The sequence below is a fragment of the Ammospiza nelsoni genome, chromosome 13, assembly GCF_027579445.1.
Source record: "Ammospiza nelsoni isolate bAmmNel1 chromosome 13, bAmmNel1.pri, whole genome shotgun sequence".
In the NCBI taxonomy this organism is placed as follows: domain Eukaryota; kingdom Metazoa; phylum Chordata; class Aves; order Passeriformes; family Passerellidae; genus Ammospiza; species Ammospiza nelsoni.
The window spans coordinates 13,258,975-13,286,239 of NC_080645.1; the positions used below are offsets into that span (position 1 = coordinate 13,258,975).

At 35.7% G+C, this 27,265-nt stretch overlaps 1 long non-coding RNA gene across 1 annotated transcript in view; it reads right to left on the reverse strand.

The window, feature by feature from the left end:
- Nucleotides 1-2,295: 2,295 nt before the first annotated feature.
- LOC132079284 (uncharacterized) overlaps nucleotides 2,296-27,265 on the reverse strand; it is a 31,763-nt gene continuing 6,793 nt past the window's right edge. Inside the window, exons 2-4 of the long non-coding RNA XR_009419379.1 lie at nucleotides 23,239-23,320; nucleotides 9,544-9,613; nucleotides 2,296-2,467 (exon numbers count right to left, since the gene is read on the reverse strand). This is a non-coding gene — a long non-coding RNA (uncharacterized LOC132079284). The remainder of the gene's footprint in view (nucleotides 2,468-9,543; nucleotides 9,614-23,238; nucleotides 23,321-27,265) is intronic.

A 27,265-nucleotide genomic window follows, 5' to 3' on the forward strand; every position in this document is an offset into this window, starting at 1 on the left:
TTCCTGTTCCATGATTATTCTTCTGCATCAACATTTGCAGGAATTTGTAATTCAAATATAGAATTTTTCAACCACCAGCAGCCCAAGTTCCATCTGGGATTTGAACAGTCAAGCTGAGCTCCTTCTGCTACACACAATACTTACACCACCACTGCCAATAAATATTGTGAAATTAGAATTCTGCAGGCAGACTTTCTAATGAACAGAACAATTTGCTCTTTCGCACTCTTACTATGATTCTAATTATGATTCCCATAAAAGCTAATTTTATGAGGTAACATTTTTATATCCCAGTCAATCAAAATGTTAGTCACATAACCCTAAATTCATGTGCATACTTAATAAAGTTTTAAAATCTGTTGTGAGTATGAGTGGCATGTCTATATGAACATGCACTGAAAGATGTATAGCACCAATTTCCTTGAGTGATAGTGAACTGTGGGAATTGCATGAATCACTTTTTTTTTTCTTCTTTCTTTTACAGAAACAGAAGACTCAACATAAGCTTTTACAAAACTTAACATGCAACAAGAGTAGTGATATAATTGGTTTATACATACAAAACCAGAAGAGATTTCACAGTTACCCTCTTTACACTTTAAGTATTAAATTCATTATAACCACCAATATCTGCAGTTTTCTACTGTATTTTAACTAGCATTAATTTTCAAATAAAAGTATGTTGCATTTTTTAAGATGCACCATTTAATCTTTTCCATTTGTAGTCTACTACTTCATCTGCTAACTCAGAAATTCAGTGATTCTGAAGTTCACCATCATAGTAAAATTAGTCACTTTAAGCCCTTCTTTAACTACAATGCAGATAAAGTTGTATTTGTCTGGCAAGTACTTTAAATAGTTCCTATTTCAGATGAGATGGCTACCAGACCACAAAACAAGCTGCTGCTATACTGCTGTGCCTGAAACTGTTAAAAATGAGGCTAATTTAGAAAACCGACACAATGCAGGAAATAAATATCACAAACACAAGGAGTTTGAATATGGTGAGTTTCTCCATTTCTCCCTCTTGTTTAGATGAAAAAGAATGACATATCATTATGTGAGTTATTGTGTGAGGTGGGAAAAAAACCCCAGGTAATAATAGCTTTGTAAAAGGTCTTTAGGCATACATAATGTAACTACTGACTGCATGAAATTCCATCTGTTTGTAGGATGGAAGCAGAGTAAGTCAATATTGACCAATTAAGCTTATTAATTGCATTACAAAACATATAGTGTGAGTAATCCTTACAAAATCTCTGGGGCTATTGACAATTTTCCCTGCCCATTTATATGCATTTAGAAGCCCTTAGAAATTTGTTTCTCTTTATAATTCAACTTCTTTGTAAGTATAGCATGAAGTGAGCACTCTCATACAGGATGCTACAGGTATCAACATTTCCTTAGGCATAAACACTAAAATGCATGGCTCTAGGTGGGAAAAGAGTTTTTTAATAGATTTTTATCCACAGACAACAGGGGTTATTGACAGAGCACTACATGGCAAATATTAAATTAACAGTCAGAAAAAACAGATGTAAACATTAGTTCTTTACCGTTTATGCTCAGTTCATTCCTGAACACCCAACATTTCAGAGAATTCCCTAACTCTCCAAGGGTACTGTTGAAGGATTTTGCAGTGTTTTCCTCCTTTTGGTGAGTGTGACACTAGATGGCACATCACACCATGAAATGTGTAATGAGGTGTAAGAAATGCTGCTTGCATTAGAGCACATTACTCATTTTAAAAGCTCCTTAAATCAATACAGTAACACTTCTCTATCAGACTTGAGGTCTGCTTCTGAAAAAAGTCCTTGAAGAATAAATTTCATACAGAATTCATAGGTAGATATTTAATTCACTATTAAATTGATCTTAAGAGGCTGATGCTAAAATACAATTTAATATCCACATGAGAATCATAGGTATTAAGTTATCCTTTTCTTTTAAAACTATTTGCAAAATAATACCAGCATGGTTTAGTTTAATTTGTGGTGCTTTACTGTGTTATGTCCAAACCATGATTTTAACTCACATAGCTTTGAGTGGAACTGCCAAACCTGAAATTCAGAACTGATAGCAGTTCTCAGAACTCAGAGATTTTTTGCATATTAGAAATTACTAAGACTATAAAGTTTATCTGTAGTCCTCCAAACCTCATTCTTTCATAAAGTGAGGTTGTATCACAAATCAGAATGGATCGTAAGATCAAAGCTGTACAGCTCAAGGTCTGGAGCTTTCCAGGCAACCACTATAGTTTATTCATAAGGCAACAATAAAGTGCATTTTTAGGCCTGTAAATAAATATCTATGATTCACCTAGGTATTATATTTGTGATGCACGGTTGCACAAAACCCTTTAAATTAGATCTGTATTTCACATGCCTTGTAACAGCTTGGAAACATTTAAGCAGGAATCTAGCAGTCAGAGTATTCTTAAGCTGCACTGATGTTTGATGCATGAATCCTGGAACAAAATGCAAAATAATCTCTGAGTACGAATTGGCATGCATTTCTTTTAAACTCCATGAATAAAAAAAAAAAAAAGAGAGCTTCTCTTTTCAAGATAGAAATAAAGGAAGAACTCATAGGGAAATAATTCAGTCAGTGGAAAACAGTGCTTATATTTGCCTTCATATGAAGGCAAGGAAGTGAGAACATAGAACAAAATGTAATTTTTCTGGAAAAGAAAAGTAATTTTTAGAACTCTACTTCATATAAACTGAGTCAAAAGCCTAGAATGTTTTAAATGACAATGTAATTGAAAGAAAAAGAAATTAAATGGTTGCCATGGCTGCCTCCAAATGCCTTGATATGCTTTCCTGTCTTTATTTTTAATCCTAACTCTGAACTAACTCTGAATTTCTGTATTTTACTGCACATCAGCCATTTTTCTTAAGAAGTCTATGCCACAGCTTGTATCTTTAGCTGGTAAGGCCAGACAGCTTTGGGATAGTATATGTCCCAGTCCAACCTTTCAGTTCAACATTTTACATGTTAGAAACAAGACTGGAAAAGGATACTTCAATATCTAGCTCCTCTGGTATGTAAAGATAAATAGATAAATAGTTATAGCTTTTTTTCCTTTCTCAGCATGATTTTTCTTGTCTCTGGGTAGATACCCAGCCTAGAATAAGATTCTCTAGCTGTATAACACGACTTGCTTCACTTGCATAGGGAAAAAGAGCCCATGGTGCTCTAAGTACAGCCAGGCAACCAGCACAGCAACCACAGCTATTTTGGTAGCAGCAGCACCTTACAAAGTGGGCTCCACTACGATAATGTGGTCACAACTGCATCACTCAAAGACGTTAAATTGTCAAAAATAGCTTTCCCTCAAATGCAGTAATCAGGCTTGTATTTGTATGTTGAAATTACAGGCAGTTTTCCATTGCAAACAACTTTGTGGCAAACCAAAAATACAGGGGTTTTTTCCCCTTCCCAATACCCACATGCTGTCCATTGGGTAGAAGGAAGTTTCCTCTGTCTTCAAAATAAAGCAATCCTTTAATAAAATCAGTTTGGACTTTGAAATGACAAAATAGTAGCTGGGAAAATGTAATCCAAAGACAAGCTCTCTCCTGTCATAATGCTGTGGCTGAACCATAATCCCTTGAATTCCATTATTTTTGAAGATCCTGGCTTGTACTACCCATCAATGAGGCTCTGTTTCCAACAGAATTACACTCTAATTCAGACACTTTAGAGCATGCCATGTTTTCCCCTGTACCTTAAGGGGTAATATGGAAGCTGAAACACTGGTCTGCTTCTTCATGAGCAACCAATGCTAACAAAGTATTAATGAAAGAATTCTGTTTGCAGTTATTTCATTACAGAGTGAGGGTGCTTTTAACATATTTTATATAGAAATCATGTTTTAATTGAAGCATTATGTACCATTCCATCCTAGGATGCGCAAATTAAATATGAACAAACATTGGGAAGATCTGTATCTAATCTCAGCCAGCATCCAGGTACATAGGGCTGCATAAACTGACAATTATTCAGTGGGTTTGGGAAGACTTCATTTTATTTGTGCTATTTTAGTTAGTGATAGTGTTATAATTAGAAGCTAAAAATCCAAGGACGCAGAAAGATTTTGAGATAATAACACAGCCCTGAACTAATGACATGCTACTGTACTCTAAGGAGAGAAGTTCAGGCTTCAAGGACTACAACCACTACCAGTTCTAAAGCCACTGTAGGATCATGCTGGAGCACAACCATATGCACAAACTTTAAATAGCAAAGAACATGAAACCAAATAACCAGATTAAAAGGCTACTCTTTCAAAAATCACTGGAACTCTGTGCTTTGTACTTTACCATTTCAAGCCCAGACTTGTAGCCTGGTGTTAGCAATCAAAGTCTACAATTAAAGTGAGAGATTCTTTTAAAAAGTCAGCAGTTTCCATTTAGGATAGAAACTCCTGATCAACCAGCAAGTTCCCATCAGTTCATATATTTTTAACTTGTCACTATTGAATATTGAGGTCTAAATATGAATCGAGTCTTGTTAAACTAGATCTTTGATGCAGTGTGGAGAAGAGGTATTTCAAAAACATTTTCCTTTAAAACATAGTTTTCAAAACCAGAACCACCCCAACCAAATTGTAATCCAGTCTCTTAGTGCAGCCACAGTGTTTCAGACTGTACTGCAGCAGCACCTTATTTGCAGCAGCTAAAGCCCTACAGATCTGCCATCATAAAAGCAGAGTTTTGTGGCATCCCAGCTGGGTGTACTCCTTAGATTTGCATCCTTAATAAACAGTAGGTAGTTAAATATCTGGTAAATTTATCCTGACATTTCTGATTTCTTTGTAAAGGGTATATAATTTTTTAACATTACAAGTCCATATATCAGGAGAAAGTAAAAATTGGAAAGTTGATCACAGTACAAAGCTGATTAAGGAGGAAATAAAAGAAGACAGTGTACAGGCTTGGATCAGGAATGTTTGCAGTGGTAGATAATTTGTACACATCTCCTCCACTGTATCTGAATTTATAAGAAATAAATCTAAGAGCAGAAGACTACTATCACTCAGGATAGTAGTTCATGAGGTATAGCTCATGAAGCTACAAAATTACTGAGTACTTTCTTTTAGTGTTTCAATTTAACTTTACAAATGGTGTCCTCCATTTTTTGCACTCATTGTAAACTACATAATTAAAAGACATCATACTCTGCCACTAAAGAATTCTTTGTTCTCATTCCTTTTCCTAAAATAAATTCAAGTTAAGGTACATTATTATTATGCATGTCTATGTAGAACATATCTAAAGCTTTTAAGTGCTCCTTCCCTAATTCAGCTATTCACATTAAATTAAAAACTTTCACTTCAGAAAATGCAGTTGATATTGCTATGGCAACGTAAGAGGAGTGAATCCAATTTTTGGAAAGATTTTCTATCCAGATTTCTTGCAGTATGACAAGCCAGTGGTTCCCCTCTGGGACCCAGTGTTTCTTACCACATGATGATTAAAAGAACTAAGCAGGACCCTCTGCTGGACACTGCAGCTGGCCACAGATTTAACAGTGGCCTAGCAAAAACCTGGAAATCAAAGGTAAAGACCACAAGGACCAGACTACCAATACTTTATCCATAAAAAGTCAGTAAATTCCCCCAGTGTAGGACAGCAAACAATGACAGCAGAAGAGTAAAGTCTTCCAGTCCTTGAGATGTCACAAATTTATGGACAACAGAGTAAGTCAGGTTGGACTGCAGTTTATTGAAAATTGAATTTATTACCAGCAGTAGAGATCTGGTGTTTTCACTCTGCATAGCAATTTTTTCCAGTAACTCTCTGGAAAGGTTTAAGTAAACAGGAACAATTTGTTCAAGAAAAATGATATATCTATGACTGTTATAAATGCCCTGTGTCATCTTATCTACAGCAAATGCAAAAGAAGAAATTGAAATACCTAATACCAGAAAGAGACTGTACTTAAACATATGTCAACTGTACCAGGCTTAGCTGAATACCATATGCCATGGAGACATGACTTACACTCATATCCATATACAAATTATGTGACATTTTGCTTCTCTATCAAATTAATATTTTAAAGGATATTACAGGAATGGTGGAACAAAGGTAAAAATCAGATTATATAGAGAGATTAGCCTTTGGAATCCTCATTATTTAACTTTAAAAATACTTTCATATTGGTCTGTAAAATTTAAGAGTAATTCTTTAAAGAATAGAAGCCAAGATATAAAGGAAAATTAGAAATAGATTCCATTTAATAAAATCTTACACCATCAAAGCCACCCTAGGCCTAATTTGAAATTCATATGTTTAAAACCACAGAATGCAAACTTCCAGTTATGTTGAAAGCAATGTTCTGCATATAGCCTTTCCCTTTTGGAAACTGAACCACAGCCTTGCTCTTTATTTACTGAACTTTCTCTGTACTTGGTCATCACTGAAGTCTGTCATTACAGACTCTCTGCTGAGTTCCAGGCCAAAAAGCAGAACTATTTATGAACCTTTGTAGCAGCAGAGGTAAAATAGGGATACTAATAGGAATTCAAGGCATGTATTAACATGTATTCAGGATCTTGAGCAGAATTCTTTAAGCAAACAAGAAGGCAAACAAGAACAAGCTGCAAAAACTGTGTACATTAGTCCTAGATGAACTTTTGCAGCAGAATAAAATGAGCTGTCATTCATCCGCTTTACTTTTTTTTTCATTTTCATTTCCAAATGAGCACCTAGTTGGAAAAGAATCCTGTTCCCTGATCTTCTCTATGATTTGTCAAAACTAGAAATGTTGCTTGAGGTGTTTTCATGAAGAGAAGTGTAGTTCAATTTTTTCACTTGTGTTCAGTTTTGAAGGATCAGTGAGTGAAAAACAACATATATTTGCCCATATATCAATGTGGGGGAAAAAACTGGAATATTTCTTAATGACAATGTAGCTATGCTGATGTAGGGATTAGGAAATAGTGATTTAATAGTCTAAAAACTGCATGAACAAACAGAAGCTCAGCAAGTAGAAAATTGTCATTAAAATATAAAGTCAATCTGGTACATGCTAACTAAAATCAGACATATTTGGCTGTTAATTTTGCCTTATAAAACACAGTGATTATCTATCCTTGTCACAGCGCTTTTTCAGTTTGCTTCCAATTACAAAGCACTGTTTGTTAATGTAATATTAGCATTATTACAGTAATATTTTATTGATGCATGTCTGTGTGTGGAGCAGAATTTACTGTTAACCATTGCTGTGATTCTTCAGCTTTTTATCGCTTAACAAGGAATGCGTAGTCACAAGTGTTTGCAGCCTAACTATTTAATCTCCTTTATTCTTCTGAGGATCTTACTATTAGCTGGAGTTTGATTTGTTAACTCTAAATTGAATTGAAATTTAAAAGATTTATATAGTACTTGCACATCAATTGTAGCATTAACTCTTCATTCACAAAATTCTCCTTTTGTTGCCACATGGCTTTTTTAAGGTGGTCATCTCAGATGTTTAACATAAAAATAATCGGGGAATTCTACATGGTTTGAGTAGCTTTTGTAACTATAAAAGACCCCAAGGAAGTACAAATGAACAGTTCTACATATTTTCTATGAACAAGCAAGCTAAAAAAAGTGAAATAACTGTGTAGCTATGAAAAAATAATCCTACTACTGGAATTCTAAGAACAGCATAAGTAACCTACATTCCTTTTTTCTCCATTCCACACAAATTCCCTTAATAATCTTCCTTCCACCCAGAGATGAACTGTCAGAGGAGTAGAGAACATACATACATACATATAGAAGAATCATCAAAATCAAAATGAAGAAGGAACAGCCAGAGTGAGTAACCAGACTCCTCTGTTTTTGAGACCACACTTGATCCCATGAAGTCAGAAAACAAAGTGTCATTTTGTGCCTAAACAGAGCTTTTTATTCCATTTGCGCTCCAGAAGAGGAACTGTGTGTGGTGGATTTGAGTATTGCTTTTTTCACATGAACAAAAGCAATCTTCTTCATTCTTCCTGCTCTATTTAAGTAGTTTCCTTGCCTGCTCAGATGACAGTCACATAATCTGCTAATTCACACATGATGTAAAATCTGCCTAACGGGTAGCAAGATTTATTTTCATATAACTGATGACATGTATAATGTGCAAATCTAGACTAGAAATATTCAGCATCTTAACTCTTACTTAACTTTTCTTATTTGTTCAGTTGAATCCACTTAGAAATGGAGATAATATTTGAATAATAGTTGAATATTTCAGACTTTGAACAGAATGCTTGCCTATCATCTAAAATTAAATTATTTGTATTTTTAAAGAAAAACATCAGTGTTTATCACTATAATTGCCCATGTAGAGAGAACCTGTTTCTAACACTGGGATGCACAATAAAAGAACTTAAAACATCCATATGCATTACAAAAATGCAGTTTAAATCGGCAATCTAAGACAGGGCTTAGAAATGGGCATTAGGATACAATATGCTGTATTTTATGCTCTACTACAGAGAAATGAAATTTATAAATGTGCTGAAGGTTCAAAACTTTTCTAAAACACATGGCTATAGACACTCCTGGAATTATGATAAAGGCTAGTAATTTATCTTAGTTTAAACAAATCTTATAAATTCAATATTGCAATTAATTACTCCATGGAAAGAAAGAGCACCAAGTGACTGAACAGGATGTCTTAGCACAGAGTTACAATTAAGTTCTCCTTTTTTTATCTGGTTGTCTCTGTAACACCCAAGGAAATAGCACCAGGCAGGGATTAGTGTCACACTCCTGAAGCTGTAGGTAACAGATATTCCATAATCCTTCACTCCTAGCAGAGCCCCAGAGGGGCTCATAGGAACATCTATATATTTAGCACATAATGAGGAGAGAGGCTTTGGGCAAGACAAGTGTGTAGGGAGAGGGAAGGTTGTAAATTATTAAATGTTTCAAGAATTACGGCTGTTCCTAAATCACTGCACAGTTACACGTGCTATATCACTTGCAAAGGGAGGAGATTATGAAACAAAGCAATACTAAAACAGAATGCTGAAATCAGTTTAAAGAACTCAAGAACTGTTCTCTCTTGACAGGTTTATATCATAATATTCATAAAATATCTATAAAGATAGCTTTTTCAAAACCTAGTGAGACATTTAGCCACAGCATTCTGCTACTAACAAACAAGCTAATTAAATAAATGCTAGCTTGGATAGGCTTAAAAGTGCTGCAGTACAATAAACATATCCATGAACTAATCATTTACAGAGTGTTGATGCTTTGATGTGCTTCTGAGGAAGAAAGCTCAGAATATACATCTGGTTTTCATATGGTACTTTATGTCAGACCATGTGGCCAATTGCAAAATTTCAACTTGCTAAGGTCCTCATTGTATTTTCTCTCACTCTTTATTTTTTCTAAAGCTTCCACTTAAAATTATTTGTAATAAACAGAAGAATCCCCTTCAAACAGCACTAAATTGAGTATATCTCTACATAACAAAAGTCAAAATCAACACTCCAGCTTGAATGTATGTTGTGCACCTCTTTGTTACTGGAAAAGTACATCTTACCTTTATCTTTGCCAATTATGTGCATGCTCTTAAACATTATTTTCTCTGAGAATTGCTGCTCCTCATAAAACTGCAAAAATATAGAAAAAAGAAATGGTCACATTGTACTTTCTTAAGGTCATAATATAAATTGTCACTCCTGTTACTATAGAAACAGAGTGGATTTCATCATTCTAATGCATGCAGTGATAATTGTTCTGCTTTCAGTCTATGGATAGGTAGTTAATGGTGCCAGTTGCTGTTAGCACAGACACAGACTATTGTCGTCTAAGCACAAAGCTGCTGTCTCCTGTTCTGTCACTGTGAGCTTTCCTAACCATCAGCAATTCGTAGGGGAACATTCAGGCAGAATGAAGAGCTGTTCACAGGCCTCGGTCTGTGGCTGAAACAGAATTCCCTGCAGGAATTATGTTCTCAAATGAAAACCAAATAAATATGACACAGCACAGAGTGCTTCTTCAGATTGTCCTCTCACGTCATTGCACAAAAACTGTTTTCTGAGCTTATAAAATTTGCATTGCATTGAGAAAAGATTCCATTTACATCCTATCTATAGAGCAAGCTTTCACTGGTACAGCCAGATACCACAGGCTTACAACACACATCTCCGTGCAACTGCGTGTTTTCACCTAGAGATTATAAACAGATCAGTGGGTACTAAATAAATGTAAATACTGCAGTTCTGGGAGTTCACAGCTATTCCACAGGTGCTCAAATTTAGGCTCATTTAGAACACACAAATGAAAAGTAAGGCAAAGTGAGAGCAATATGGGATAAGAGAACAACTGTCCAAATTCCAGCATTGTCCAGTTTCAATCCAGAACTCAGTTGTATCAGTTTTAAAAGAGATGGACTCTAAAATGAGCAGATAATGGGTTACTAAAACTGTTATCACTTTAACTATGGGTTACTAAAACTGTTATAGCTTTTGCTCAGGTTTGGCTTAAAACATGAAAGATTTATTCCCAGTCAATTATTCTCAGTTCATGTTAATTTGGTGATAATTAATGGAAGTTGTGGGGAATTATCTCCTTGTAGGAGATGCAGCTAATGTGTAGTTTAAATATTAATGAGCTTATTCTTATAAGGATAACTGCAATACTTAATATAGATTAGTCAAGCATATGGATGCTTTTCATAAAATTGACATGCTTCAAATCAATCGGGTTATAGGTTACCTATAAAACACTGTTTTCTGCACTAAGCCTTCCTCACTCAACACCGTCAAATACACAAATTGTGCCCAGGATCGTATTTCCCTCTGACATATGTCTGTGCAATTCTGAAACTCTTTCAGAAACCAATATTATGTGAAAAGCAATTGGCTTTTCTTGTCAATTTTCCCAGTCTAAAACTGACAAAAATGCTGTAATGTATTAGAGCAGTGTATAATCAAAACTAGACATTTATGGAAAGTACTACAAAAACTGAATTATGACTGGAATTATACTTGGAAACGTCTGTTTAGAGGTCCCACCTGTGAACACAGAAAATTAAAACAGACAAAATGTTGATGGTGGTATAATTTGTGAATACCTATAATGACATTAGCTGTTGCTGGACACATGAAACCACCAAGGCATACAACTCCTGTACAGATTTTTTATGAATTATTTCTCCTCAGATCCTAAGAACTGTAACATACAGATTCTTACTCATGAGATTTTATGCAGTGTATCCCTGCATGTCTCTGACCCCTGAGGTTTTCCCCAATTCCCCTGGGAATCATCTCTCTGTTATTCATACATATGTACATACATACCCTATTTATTTTGTATTTAGGTCACATCAGCTATGCGCACACAGCAGCACCAAACAGGTCACCATATGTCCAAAAATTCCACATGTATTTGTTATGTATGTGCACTCTGAAATACATTCTGTTTACTACATGAGCATATCAATTTACTACAGTGAGCATATACACTGGTTCAGAAAAATGTTAACCACAATTAGAAATTTGGCAATATATTGGTTACACAGCAAACTCAGCCTTTTGGAGAAACATCAGGGGTACTGCATGAGTGCTCCATAGTGCACATACAGTTATACAGTTTTCCCACAAATGTCAGGCAAATATGATAGCCTTGTGTTTTCTGAAGATTTTACTTTTTTGGCAGACAGCCAAGCTGAAAAGATTCTGCTGGAGCCCTATAATCCATATTTGGTAATATCTCACTTCCTAGCAAGCATATATAAAACTATGTGAGAGAAGAAACAAGGTTCTAATTCTCCCCCCTTTGACAAGAGCCCAGAGGAAAGAAAACCAACAGTGCTCTCTGCCCATGTGGGTTGCTGCAGAAAGCTGGAAATGGCTGTGACCATGATTCCTGCCCTTCAGGCCTTGGCACATTTGCCCACAGCCTGGCTCATTTGCTCAGGACAGGCACAGAGCTGGGACTTGGAACAGAAACAAAGTGTGACCAGTGAAGTTGTGTTGACTTTTTTTTAAACAAGTATTTGCTTTGAGCAAGTATAGCTAAAATAAATAGACCATAATAGGAAGAGGGTAATTAGGCATATTTCGGTAGCCAACTTGACTCCCATAATACTTTACTACAGACAGTATTACATACTTCACCTTCATTAATGATACTGCAGTGTATCACAATATACTGTTTCCTAACCTGAACTGAGCCAGAATGCACTGTGTGGCAAAAAGAACAATAAAAATTAAGTAAGAACAAATTACATAATGTGGTATGAAGAGCAGCAGTATAATTAAAATTTGGAGAGCAATAGTGCAGCAAAAGAGGCATTCTTTTCCTATTCCAAGTATCAGGTAATGAGATCAGTACCTTGTAAGTAAAACTGAAGCATGTAAAAACCTGCCACATTTCAAGACAAATCTCCTATGCAAGTGCAGCATCTTTTATGATGAACAACGCAGTCATACAAGGCTGAATGAACTCAAAGACAAAACAGCTGGAAAAAGTTCACTGCAAAATCATTATCTACAGCTCATTTGTGAGCTACTTCGATGAGATTGCATCTCTTCTTCAGGGAAAGCTGGGGAGGGAATCTGTGTCTGTGATCCAGGTCTTTGAAATCCTGACAGATTTTGCAAACAGAATAAAATCAGTTTGCTTTCTTATAGGTGTCTTTTGTATGCAGCTGTTAATGTTCTTGATAGCTTTTGTGCTTTCATTTCATTTCCCTATACTTGGCATGGTGGGCAACACCACAACAAACAGAACCATCCTCACATGTACCAAAATCCAGAGCTCACAGTTCACTTAATAGAACTTTTCAGACACTAGTATGGAATACTTCCAGGCCACACTCCCTTTACAGCTATTAGAGAGGGGATTGAGACAGGAAATTACTTATTAACAACATTTTAATGTAGACTGCACTGTTCAGCAAAGCAAATTTGGTCTGGAAAGAAACCTTTCCCCATCAGCTCTTAAAATGATTCAGGTAATATTCTTCCTGATCAGAAGAGTAACCAATTTCCTCCTGACCACATCCTTCTCTGTTCTGACAATGAACGCCATGAAATAAAAGCCTGTAGGCACATGCTAGAGTAAAAATATTTTTAGATTTTTAATCCCCTGGCTAGATACAGCCATATTAAATATAGATTACTTTTTATGCCTAGAGATAAAATGGAATGAAAATAGGAAAATTGTCACTGAATAAAAAAGAAGTGTGGCAATGAAGGTATATGATGTACTGTAGATAATACAGTATAGAAAAAGATAATGTATATGTTCATCATTTGAGGCAGAACAATGAAGATAGTATTTCTGATGTCTATAATTTAATATTAATAATTTATAAATATATTCTTACTCCAATTCCATGACTGAACCATTCTTGAATTTAAAGGGTCTTATTTTAAAATATTCTCTATACAAAATGAGCCCTGCAACATCCATTTACATAGTCATGTCTTAGGACATAGAGAAAATATAACTATTTTCCATTTAAAAAATTGTAAAGCTCAGTGATATTTGTGCTTAATACACAAAACTTCAGCTCCTTTGGCTAGTCTTGCAAAGCAAAACAGTCCCATTGTGATGAAGGATTCCAAATACAACTTAGTATTATAAATAGTATGACAAGCTGATCTTTCAACTAGAGTTTCACTGTACTGGTACTGTCAACAAGTTGGAGTTTTCCTGTTAAAATTATAAATAGGTTGGATTTCCACTGAGGTTTCAGGATATCTTCTTTTGTTAAGGATAACATTTATATTTTCTAGAAATACATCTGCCTTTAATACAGAAGTACAAATCAGGCAAACCAGTCAATCCTCTCTGTGCAGTTGCACACCCAAATGCCAAGAGTTAAGTGGAATAAATTTTACAGCTGTAGTGAGCAGTGAAATGGCTGCTGGGAAGGACTACTGGAAATTGTGGAAATTGTTTGGCTACCCACTGAAAGTTAAGCAGTAGACAGAGAGAAAAAACATTAAATACCATGTTTTAAAATATTACCCCAAATTTATCCAATTCATTGCAAGATTCATATAGACATTTTTTCTTTCTGGAGCAGAGCGCATATAGGATGGACTGGGGAAAATGAAGATGTTCCAAAGAGAGGCTCATAACGTTTATGTTACCTTCAATGGAAGTAGCAAGGCTTTCCTGTGAAAATGCTTCTTTGAGTATTCCAGAATCCAAATTTACTGAGTTCATCTGGAAGCTTCCTTTCATTTATAAACTTAAATCCCTTTTTGGTACATCTTAATGACATATATTAAAACCCAAGGTCAAAGAAAAAGAAAAATAATCAAGTCCATATCCTTTGTGCACATTTTTCTACCCTAGTTACATAAATCAGTCATTTATAACAGGAAAAAGGGACTAACACCTTCACTTTGAACACAGGAGGAATATCCAGGTACCTAACTAGACAGCCAGTGAGGGGGCAAAAGTCCTGCATTTAAAAAAAATGAATATATACCATATATATGAATATATTGATGAATATATACAATGAATATATATAATGCAGAATATATATAATGAATATATACTATATATATGAATATATACTATATATATGAATATATACTTTTTTTTCTTTCCCCAAAAATAGTATAATTTTGTGTGTGATTTGGTCTGGTTTGTTTTTTTCTTGTTTGGTGGGTATTTTTTTTTCCCAGAGATTTTCTTTTCCCAAAATGGCATGGCAGACATCTGAAACACTAATCAACTGAGAGACTGGAAAAGTTCTTAGTGGACACAGCTCTGGCTAGACTTTTCACAGAATAAACACTGCCACTTAGCAGAGACTGAGTTTAAGGGCCCTGCTCCAAAAATAATGCAGAACTCCAGTTTTACCTATTGCATAGAAGGAAAAAACATTGGAGTTCAACATCTTTCTCCTAATGAAAAAGGATTCTTTGGGTTGAAACTCCCTATTAAAATGTAATGTTAATTTTTGTGAAGCAAGAATCATTAAATTACACTGAAGCATCTATTATTGCACAGTGTTTAAACATTTTGAACTCATAGTTCTATTTCTGGATACTTCTTTGTCCCTCTTTGAAATTTTGAAATTGTTCACAGTTCAAAAAGGAAACTGAAGGCAGCCTTTAAATAATTGTCTCTGCAGATGAAAGATAACCAAATTTTGAAGATCTAAGGAGTCAAGAAGAGCACAGTAGCCTGTTTGATTGCAGAGGGTCACACTAGCCTATATTTCATCAAGTGTTATACATTCTATTTTAAAAAAACCTTTAAACTTGTGGAAATTTCAATACATTGCCGTACATAGAATTGAGAGCATAATCCTTCACCTCTGATATTGAGCTGCCTTTGCAGAATTCCTCTCTCAAAATGTCCTCATAGAAGACTTCATATTAGCTAAAGCAGCCTGCTCACAGAATTCTCCTCTTTCTAAAATCAGGTGTCAGCACACTAAAATTACTTCTGTTTCCAATAGTCCCTGCCCAGTTCTAATCTAATGATCAATTTTCCAACTTCTGTTGTTTTATTTCTTCTCCTATTGGAAGATTATCTTCTACCAATCTGAAGGGAGGGTCATTTGAAAGCCTCACCAGTTATGAGAGACATTGTGCTCAGATTGGACACTGGTGCAAACCTGCAGGAGTCACTCGATGGGCACTGGCTCATTCCAGAGCTGAATTTGGTACTTTGCGTTTACACTAATTGTTTCACCATTTGAAACAAATGTTTATTTAAAGCTGATTGAGGTAAGAGTTGACACAGTGTGCCATTTATATCATCAATGCCTTTGCCACTTCATCTCAGCAGGTTTTACTTTGAAGAAGCAAAAATAGCTTCATCAGACACTGAAAGAAAATCTTAATGTTCTGGTTAATCAGCAGCAGTCTGTGAAGAAAACAGCAAAGTAATGAAATCTCCACTTCTGAATAATTGTACTTGGGAAGAAGTGAGATTCCAGCATAAATTAATTCTGAGCATCCAGCTCACTTTTCAGCCAGAATCAATCAGTCAAGTACTGAAACTAAATTCACAGCTCTTCACAGCGTACTCTTTTTGATAGGATGCAGAAAGATTAAAAAATAAAGTAAAATTAAGGCACTAAATTATTTTTTTCCTACACAGGAGATCCATTATTTGTACAATAGAAATCAGTTACTGATGTAGAGAATTTTAATAACCTTATGTTCTCAATTTTCCAAATCCAAGTGATGGATACACTGGAAGGCACATTGAGGTGCATGCCTCAGAATTGTAACTAAATATGATTTACTACTGGAGAAATGTTAGCAAATCCATCATATCACCCTGCCCCCCAGTCCTCTGTTGTATTACATCATGTGAAATCTTTGCACAAAGTTCATAAAACACTCAACAATGAATTTTAAAGCTGAGTCCACATTAACTATGCTTCTCAGACTGAATTTATCCTCTCAACAACTTAAAAAAAATTACAATCAAAAGAAAGTAGCCAAAAGGCTGTTTAAGATATACAATAAAACTTGGGGCCTGCACCACCTTGAGGTGACAGGGAAGGAGCCAGCAAAAATTGTACCCACAATGGTATCTTCTACAGGTTCAAGTACCCAGTCACAGAAAATGAGAACCATATACATAGAATGTAAGAGGAAGATGCAAAAATGACATCCTGGGTTACAATTGGGCTGTTATGGGTGAGCCAAATGTAGCTCTAAGATCATTCTACCTTAGCTAATCAGAATTTACAACTTGCTTCAATTTAAGTCTCTGAAGTGCCTGAAAACATATTTTTGTAATTTTATTCCATTACTGCACACATCTGTCTCAAAGAAAAAGTGTCCTTAAGCCCATGAATATAACATATGTTACTCATTCCATTCCTTTGGGTACTTGACCAGTCTTCCAGAGCCCAGTGAAATTGAAAAGCCATTTTAAAAAAGAGCAGAAATTCTAGACCAATTAGAGAGCTGATAAAGGACAAAATCTCTGTGGAAAAATATCTTTATTGTGACTGGAATTAGCTAGAAAATGTCTCCATTAATCTCCTGTGTTTCAAAGCAAATGTAATTTAACACCTAGAATTCTGAGAAACTTTTCTGAGGAGGAAAAAAGGAATTATTTTTTTACCAAGAAACCCATCACTAATTTAAACTGTAACCTGTGTAATCCCTAGAACCTAACATTCTGATCAATTAAGGCACTTCTCACTGCATAGTAATCACTGCATCTCAAACAGTTTATCTCCTCACCAATTACCAAATGACTGGACTAATCCTCATTTGCTTTACAGCAGTAAAACAAAGACCTTTGTAAAACTGTGTGCGGTGCTGTAGAATTGGCAGCCTTTACTCCAGTCTTTTCTGTACTGAGTGAATTTTGTTAACTTGTGGCAGTGGGAAAATTATCTATATTTCTTCTATTGTTTACTCTAAGAAGAAAACATGCACAATCTTTTGCTCTCAGATATTTTCTCAGTTAGAGATTGTTTAAATGCTAAAAGATATTTTAGACTGTATGTCAGCAAATTACTGACATACAGTCAGTATGTATTTAATTTGCTCCTTTTTCTGTACCTACACAAAGAACATGCCCTGCTGATGGCCAAGGTGTGCCATAGAGACAAGAAAAACCATAGGACACTTAACTGTGTATCATCCAGACAGACAAAACATGCAAATACTCAATACTAGATGAGATATATCCTTCAATGTAAGAAAAAGAAACTTCTAGGACTGCTTCCTGAACTTCCAGTTACTGACACAAACACAGACACTGATCACAGAAAACTAAAGGTGCCCTTCCAGGGAATGTTACATATCACACTCCAGCCAAGCTCTCTGTAGTGCCTCTGGAAGAGAGACAGAAGGCAGACATTTTGATGTTCTAGAGGTATCTTAAGTAAATAAAGAGTTGCACACTTGCAACTCTTCTGCTAACACCACCTTCATTATTTTGTACAAGTGCAGCAGCCTCTGCAGAGGGAGACCTGAGCTTTGATAACATCTCTTCTGGTTATTACAAAGGCAAACCACAGGACCTACAACAAAACAGTGTCTTCATAAGACTTTCTAACACCTTCAACTAAAAGGTAAATAAACAAACAAACAAATAAAAGTGAAATAATAATAACCTAGGACCAAATCTAAAATTATCACATAAAAGAAACAGATCTGAGAATTAACAGTACATTAAACTGTTTTGTTTTCTGGAAAGACTGTCAATAAATAAGCATCTTCTTGAGGCTTCTAAGAAATAAACCAATTGGAAGCTCATCAATAAATGAATACTGCTGGAAAGACAGAACACAGGGCACATAAACCTAAATATGATGGTTTTGCATCATTGTAACAAGAGTCATAAATGTAGCCTTTCCTCTGCATGTCTCACTATTGAAAGTCCTGCTGCAAGTGTTTCTAAACCACATAAACTTACAAGTTGACCAAGTATCAACTGAGAGTTTAATGTTGCAAAACCGAGTGTAGTTGCCTTATATCTCACCACTCTCTGAAGGATGACTCCTCTTTTCCCTTGCTTGAGAAGCTGAAAGCTCTCTGTTCATTTGTTATGATATCCCAGGAGATCAAGAGAGACAGAAATTACACTGTCATGACCACAGCTCTCAGCATTTGCTTTCTGACTACAGCATCTCAGATTTCAGTTTTGTTTTAATGCCTGCTAGTGACCCACATCAATGCAGCTAGAAGACAACATTATTATGTAAAAGTCACTACAGAGTCCAAATTAAAGATCTCATAATTGATCTGAATGATGGGTCTATCCATAGCAGAAGGCTTGAATTGCAAGGCTTGCTTCTCCTTCAACTAATGGTAGACTCGTCTGTGGTCTCAGTTCCACTCTTTATTCCTTATTTTAGAAGATCAAAATACAGTGGTTAGTAAAGATGATTTGGTCCATATTCATCTCTGAAATTACGCCTGCAACTTGTTAAAGCAAAAGTAAGCATTTTTGCTTTTAAAAAAAATCACAGGGGAACTAGTGTTTTACTATGAGAAGATCTAATTATTAGTATACAGACGGGCAGTACATTTAGAAACAGAAAAATAAATCTTAAGCAACAGCAAGAAATGAAAGATTTAAAACACTGTCTAGGTAGCTGCTGGCTGTACAAACACCACAAACAAAAAACCCCAACTGGCTTAAACTAGTGGCTGTCCACTTTATGGTCATTAGACTTCCATTTCCATGGTTTGGGAAAACTTTATACTTGTTTTTTCATGACAAAACTCAACATAACTGCAAAGATGACAAAAATTATCATGAGTATAGGAAAAGTAAGGCAGTAAAGCTACTTTTGCACACTGCAATAAAATTCTAATGTAGAAATGTCTTCCTCAGCACTAGTTAGCCACAGCTCAGTTTGTTTCAAGCCAAAATTTAGGTGCAACTCAGCCACTGCAATTGCTGCTCAAACTCTATCCAACATCATTGTTAAAGTGATTTTACAAGCAGGAATTATTCAATGTCATAACCAAAGCAGAACTTTGGCCCTTGTACTTTAATCAACAATGGACCACATATCACAAGAAGAAAGATGTTGGTGTATCACAGGTGCTATGAGAACAAGAAAAACCCTGGAATGAGCAAGGTTGGCAAACTGTAGCAGCCAGCCCTGTGACGCTGCCACAGCAGACAAGAACATAAACTTCTTGCTGAAATACTTGGCATTATCAAAAATATATATAAAAATCTATTCCATCTGAACAGATCAGCTCATCAAGGAAGTGTCCCCCTAGCAAGGTTATCCATGACACTTGATTGATTTCTGACATCCCCTAGGATTTAAATTATATCTGCATAAACCAAAGCAGTATAATCCTAGAACATCTCATCTATCCCAGTTATTTCAAGCTAGAAATGTTTTAGGGATTCTGAAGGAGAATTCCATGGTAATGCAGCTCAACAGCTGTCAGTATCCAGCCAGTCAAGCAGAGCTACCACCAGGACCCAAGGAAAGCCCCTTTTCATGTCAAGTTGAACAGAACACAAATGCACAATCACTGAACTGACATGGAAATGCATCCTCAAAGTGACTTGCCCATGGACTGCTGTACTCTTGCTCTCTCACTTTTGTAAGGGATATTTATTTATATTCAGCCCCCTTCCCTTTTACCAGCACAGACATTTACAGTCAACAGATCTGGGAGTGGAAAACTACATTTTCACCAAAGACTGATTTTCTGAAAAGCACAATCACAGCACTACATATGCACCAGTGTCAGACCAGCAGCAGGTTGCAAATTTCTGATCACAGATGGCTGGGCTTGGCTTCAGTCTCCTAGGAACTATAGCCTAAGTTCTTACTGGTTTGTGTATTTTATAGTCCACTTGTACGTCAGTAAAACTAAAACCCATTTCTATGTAATGCTCTCCATGGTTTTAAAATGTATTAGTGTATTCCAGAGATTCTCTGGTAGGAGATCAGTGATCCTGCCAGAGGGGAAAAAAGAGAAATCTTTTAAAAGGTCATGTTTACTACATTTGAAATTATATGCTACAGATTTGCTAAGTGGACAGATTAGGCAAAGTGCTACTATGAAATATAACTGAGCTTTCTTTGGCTACTGAATACTTTGGAACAGCCTACAGAAATCCTTTACCATCAGCCTCAAGAAAACTGTTACTGCAGTTCATTTAATCAGAATTCTTGCTAGCACAGGTTCTTGTCTACACATACTTACATGCCAAGAAATCACTTACTACTGAGCCATTACAAAACTTCTGGAAATTACTCTGACTGACAAAGTCAAACAAAAGCCAAAACTCAATTCTGTATTGTTTAGTGTCCTCTCAGAAAGAGGCAGCACATCAAGATTAAAACATTTCATGTGAATGATGAAAGCAAGAATTTAATTTATGCCTTATTTTCAACCTCTTGTTAAACAAATCTTTCATCTGTTTGTCAAGGAAGATTTCCTCCTTAGGTCTGTTCTTTGCTACCATATGTAATCCTCATGTCAGATACTATATGGAATACACATATGTCTTCCACCTATAAATTAATCAAACTAAAAAATTGCAATGGTTTTTCATTCTCACATGTGGACAGTTGTGAGTTATAAATGGTAAAACAAATGAAATTAAAATATTATTTTTATCTTCTGTATTTTTTTCTAATTCCTATAATATAATAGCAGAGATAAGAATTAGTCCAAATGATTTAAAGAAAGTGATTTTAATCTCATCCAAACCCATTCCAATCATGTCTAATACATTTATTTACAGAGTTCAGAACTGAAAAAAGAAATTAGATGATGCTTAATGGCTTTCTACTGGACTTTTTTCTTTCCTTATGTTATCTTTATCTATTGAGGGTGTCTGATGTTGTAGACGCTTATTTTACATTTTTTAGTACTTAAATACTGCTTAACTGATATTTTGTACACAGGATTAAGTTATCTACTTGAGCAAAGACTTCAAAATTAGTGCTTTCTGATGATATTTTTACTCTACTGAGCAAGAAGCTGGAACTACACAAATTGTTATATTAGCTTGATTATGCCTATGATTAGCTCAGTCTTGTCTCCAGTGCTGGCCAATATCAGACACTGATTGCAAAAGTATAACAATTTGGTATCCACTTTGTAGGCAAACCAGGGAGTTATTTTGTTAGGCTCTGGACTTGCTGTAGAGGTGAAAGCTTTCTAATAATTCTTAAAACCCTACAACATTAATGCAATAAAAATCATACTAAAGTGTACAAAAAGGCAAAATTCTGTTCTGTAGTTTAAACTAGAAAAACTTAAAACCCACTCTTTTTATGTCAGCTTAGAAATTACTCTCTTCCAGAGACTTCTAAAGTCCATTTCTCAATTATTTAGCAATTCTGCTTCTAGATGCTGGGAGCAATATTTTACAGATCACAGGATGGTCTAGGACCCTACTGAAGGGAGGAGGTAAAATGCCCTATTAGATTTGTGGCAGTAGAAATCTCCATGGCAGGTTTAACAGGCCCTGCAGAATCCAGTCTAAATGAACACAGAAAGGTCACAGCTGCAAAATAACCAAGGAAGGTGTCAGAAAAGTGTTCATAGGAAGTACATAGAAAAGGCGGTCCTTTCTAAACTGGAAAGTGAGGATGTAAAACACAGTCTGAGGTTCTGGGCATGATTTTGATCCTCCTTAGGCTATAACCATGGTGATTCAACAGCACCCAGTTCTCAGATCCATCTTGTGTGAAAGATATCTACATTATTGTCTTTGTGAAGGCAACACTAGGAGCTTCAATAATGAACTTTTAAAAGAATTGCTCTAAGTGCTAATTTCTGTGAAGACTTTAGACCTCAGACCTTTTTTTCCATGAAGCTTGTAGATTATTCCCAGTTCCTGCATAAGGATTTCCCAAACCCAAGACCTCATTTTAAGACACCAGAGAAACTCAACTTATTTCAGTTTTCTACTTTCACTCATAGTAAGAGCTAGGCTAGATTTCCCATTACATTGTATGAACTGCATTTGGATCTATTTACCATGGTCTATACTCAGTCTTCCAGCTTGATAAAAAACAGAAGACTCAGAACTGGAGAAATGTATTAGTTTGTTGTACCAAGTAAATTCAGAGTGCATATGAGCAAAGGGAGGGTAAAGAAAAACATATCAAGGTGAACATCTTAATAATTTGTGAAGGTTTCTGGTTCTACAAATAATATTACCACTTATGTACTTGAAATTAGGTGTTTCTTGTGAATTCTTGTAGCAGCTGGTAAGACCCCTGCTGCAGGTCATGCATGACAGTACAAGAAGAGTAAACAAAACCAGGCATAGCTTGTCCCAGTGAAAGGAGATGGGAACATTTTGCACAGAGATTGCATTTTTATTTGATTAAAACTTCAGCACTGCTCATGGCATTAAACCATATAATTAATTTACTGGAAGATTAGTTTCAATGCTATGCCTTTTAATAGAAGTTTAACCTGCAAGCCAGAATTTCTGAAGTGAGCAAGACAACCAGCATACTCCAAATACCAAAGTAACTCTTATTTAACAAAGCATATACATAATTCTAAACCAATCCCATAAAGATCTATTGACAGTGGGAACACTCTGCATTAGGGTAAAAAGAGGAGTTACTATCAAAAGTGAAGATGGCAAAGTATTGTTTTTCCTATTCATCAGTATTGTTTTTCCTATTCATCAGTGCTCTGACATGAAAAACAAATCCATTGCAGATCACAATGAAATCAAGGCTTTATATGTGTTCATGGAAGTATAAGAGGGAACTCTTGTCTCAGGCATTCACTGTTAAATTCAGATCCAAATCCTTTGCTTAGTTAATTCAAACCTGTTGCTAACATCCAAGATGCTGCCCATCCCTCCACACAGCAGGTTTGCCTCAGCACTGCCTTGTTGATGGGATTTCATACCTGAACAGAATAACAAAGAAACAAATACTAAGAACTGCACTCTGAAACCAAACCATTTAGAGATGAGAGCGCAAATGCAAACCAGCAAGTTCAGGAAAGAGATTATGTTTCTCAATGTGCTGTTGACAATGGCTGTTATTAATTTTTGGCTCACAGGTAGTAATTTTCAAGAAATAATGAGAATTTGTTGTGTTCCAGCACAGCTCCTGCACAAAGAAGCTGTGAAAATACACTGTTGTCAAGATTCACACAGCAAGAAGGAATGAAAAGAAGGATATTTGGCAGAAAGATATTTGTCCTCCAATGTGCAGGACAAGCTATATGTCTCCTTCATATTCTCTTTGTTAATAAACACAAAAAAAAGGACTTGACAACTGTGCAGGGCTCCTTTACATATGTGGAGAGCATATGAAAACACACATGATTTTAAAATTTTCTGTCTGAAAAAATGTACCAAATATCAAATCCTCATACTTGCTAGTTCATTCTTAAATACATTCCACACCCAATTATTTTAAAAGAGAGAGAAAGAAAAAAAGAAAAATGCCACCAAACTTCAATGCTTTAATGCTTAGTCACTACCTGCGACTAAGAAGTGTTTCCAGAGGACTCCAAGTGTATTTCAACATTTTATTTTAGTCTCCTGACTGAAAATTCAATTTCTCTTTGTCCTCTGATATCAGTCTTAACAGATGTTCCCTAATGACAACATTCTGGTGTTCTAATAGCAACAAAAGGAACGGCTACCTTATTTTATGACCTATGATGGTTCAGCACCTCTTCTATATTACCATTAGATTAAATTGTAAGTAAATATATTTCTTGGCAAGTTTTCATATCAAGTGACACTGGCACAAATAAATCAAAAAATGTTAACCTACTAAGCAAACAGTGTTCCATTGCCACAGCATACAGCTTTTGGTAATGGTGATGATTATCATGAACAGTAAAAAAAAAAAAAAATTTAAAAGTCCATTTTACCAGATTCAGAAAATAGAGAAACATTTAAGGTTGTATTCAGTGCCTCAGCTGACTTACAAGGACCACTTGTTCCTGACTTACAAGCACCACTACTTGGATGGTTGCTTACCTCAGAAGAGCACAGATCATACCAGAAGGAAGAGTACAAGTACAAAGAAATGTTTGTGGATTTTTTATGAGGAAATAAATGTGGAAAGGAGAATTGATATTGTGTTAAGTTTGAAATGAGAGTCAGATAATTCAAAGTTATGATTCTCATAATTAGAAATGGCATTTCCCCTGCTCTGCCATGACACTGCAAAGCACCTGCTCACAGGAGCTTCACAGCAAACAGATGAGAATCTTCTGCTCCAGAACCCACTTGTGAGCTCCTAAACCAGAAGATAATGTTATGTCTTCTCTTTGCTGAGCTTTGCTGGGATGTAGAAGAGACTGAATTGTTCCAGTAAGAGCTGATATGACTTAAGCCAGCTGGAGCCTTTACCCCAGTGTAACCTTTCATGTAGATGAGCTCTTGAGGGCCCAGACTGCTCTGCTGGATGAGTGAGTGCTGAGCACAAATGTGAAGTTTTGGTCTAGAGCAAAGCCTGTGGCTGGGCTTTGTGCAAAGCTCTGCCTGTAGAATAGAAAGGTTTCCTGCTGCCTGTCTTGGCTCTGAACTTCTGCTTTGTTCAGCCCTTGAGGAAGGGACCTGCAAAGAATGAACTTGCAAGATGTGGCAAATAAGGTTTTAAAGATGCAAAGCACATAGCATTAACAAAAGCAGAACTGCCAGGTGGTAAATAAGCTTAATGAAGAAATCCTACATATCTTGACAAAAATCTTCAGGACACAATGTACAAGAATAAGCAATGAATATCCCAACAGTCGGTCCACCTCTTTTGGCTAATATTGAGCCTGCTCTTATTAAGAACAAACTTTTAAAGTAAACTCTACAATAAAAATTTTTAAGCCCTGTTATATGAGCTAATGCTTTTTTCAGTTCTCATTCCCTCTCCCAGGAGAAATTATCTTCATACTACATTCAACAAATATTCACAAGCATGATCAGAAGGGTATATATTATTTATTTCTGCATAAGTTGCAGAATTCCCTTGCTTACTAGGGCACTCTTAAGCACTTGAAAATGAAAGATATTTCACTCATCTGCCAAAATAGGTGACAGAGCCTTTGACACCAATGATCTAGGGGGATGCACAACATAAATTGGTCTGTTGCAATAAATTGACAAATTGCTTTTACAAAACTGCTCAGCCCCAAATGGTATACAGTAATTAACAGAAGAGGTTCTAAGCACCTCATCAACATGAGGAAATTCAACACTTTGGATGTCACTACCCATGGCAGGGGATTGGACTAGATGGCCTTTAAATATCCCTTTGAACCCAAACTATTCTATGAGCAAACACTTTTTCTAAAATTGAAGTATTGCTTAATAAAATGTCTACATTTTAAGTATACAACTTGACTATTGGAAAGCTTGCTTTTAGCAGGAAATATTCCAATAGAAATGGGGATTAAACAGCTTAAAATTTCTGGAACTTCTGCCATCATGTCCCTTGAACTGTTAACTTGCTACTTTTCCAAAGCTCGTGCCTTTATGGAAACCATTAATGAAGAATGGGGCAAAATTTTCCTTGGAGGAAATTGTGCCCCATTCCCCTTTCCCCTCAATTCAATTCTTGATTCCAGTTTCAGTGAAGATACAATTTTTAAAATGGAAAAATCATTGAGAAGAAGAAACAAAGTTACTTAAATGCTTTAAACAAAATCACATTTCTGTTCATTCTCAATTTCGCATCTAAATGGCTTGTGGCAAATGCTCAGCATAAATAAAAGTTCATAATCCTTTTAATAACAATTTGCCTGCTGCTTAAATCCATTTTATTTTTTGGTTAACTGAAGATATTTTGGAAAATATCATAAAGTCATAAGAAACCAATTACATTGTTTGTTGGCATAATCCATTTTTTATATCACAGGGTGTGAAACTGCTAAAATGCTAAAACTGGAAATTCAAGGATGAAGCCATGCAGAAAAAGAACTCTGAGAAATAAATTAGGGTGTTAAATGTCATTTTCTTTTAGTTAGCACTGGAGAAGGAAAGTATTTAGCACAGAAATCCAGTGTGAAGCCTTCAGTTAGCATCCAACCTGGGCAGTGTTCTGAGGGTGAGATGATCTTGGACCTACTGTACAGTTTGAGGTACTTCTGCACCTACCACAGTGAACACTTTCAAAAAATGCACTCAAGTGCCTGCAGGAGATAAGAGCAAGGAGCTTGGCAGTCTATCAGTTGAAAAACAAATCGCTTTGATAGTAGAAACCAAAAATGTTTCACTGGAGGAGAATATTATGCTATATCAGAAAAAAAATGTTAACATCTCACAAATCCTGAGTCAGCAAGTCACTGAGATTTCTACCAAATTCACATGTTCAGGTTCCCCCTCCCTCCTGATTCACTTGTTGCCTAGTCCTTAGAGGAATTAAGGATTTAAATAATCAGTAAGTTTTTAAAACTGACTACCTAGTGGGAATATCTTTAATCAAAAAATCGTAGAGCACATAGCTCTAAACATTAAAATCTTTCTTTCAAATCCAGAAAGAATCACACAATAAAGCCAACTAGAAAGATCAACCCAAGTAGCCACAAATGATTGCATGTGGATTTTTTGGTTTGGTTTTCTGTTTGTTTGGATTTTGTTTTCCACCAATAAAATTAGAAAGAAATAGAGAAGCTGTTCAATTCCAGACTTTGGTCTGATCTTTTTGATTTGTTTTTATTACACAATGTGTTCATTTTGTCTCATCTCTCAAATATTTTTTGCTCAGAGATTTCTGTTTTAGCAGACATTGAGTTTGTTCCACAATGCCCATGGAACTTTTTCCTAACTATTTATTACAGTAATTTTTTCACCAGATACGCAGTGTATGCCTTCAGTATGGACTAATACTTAATGAATCT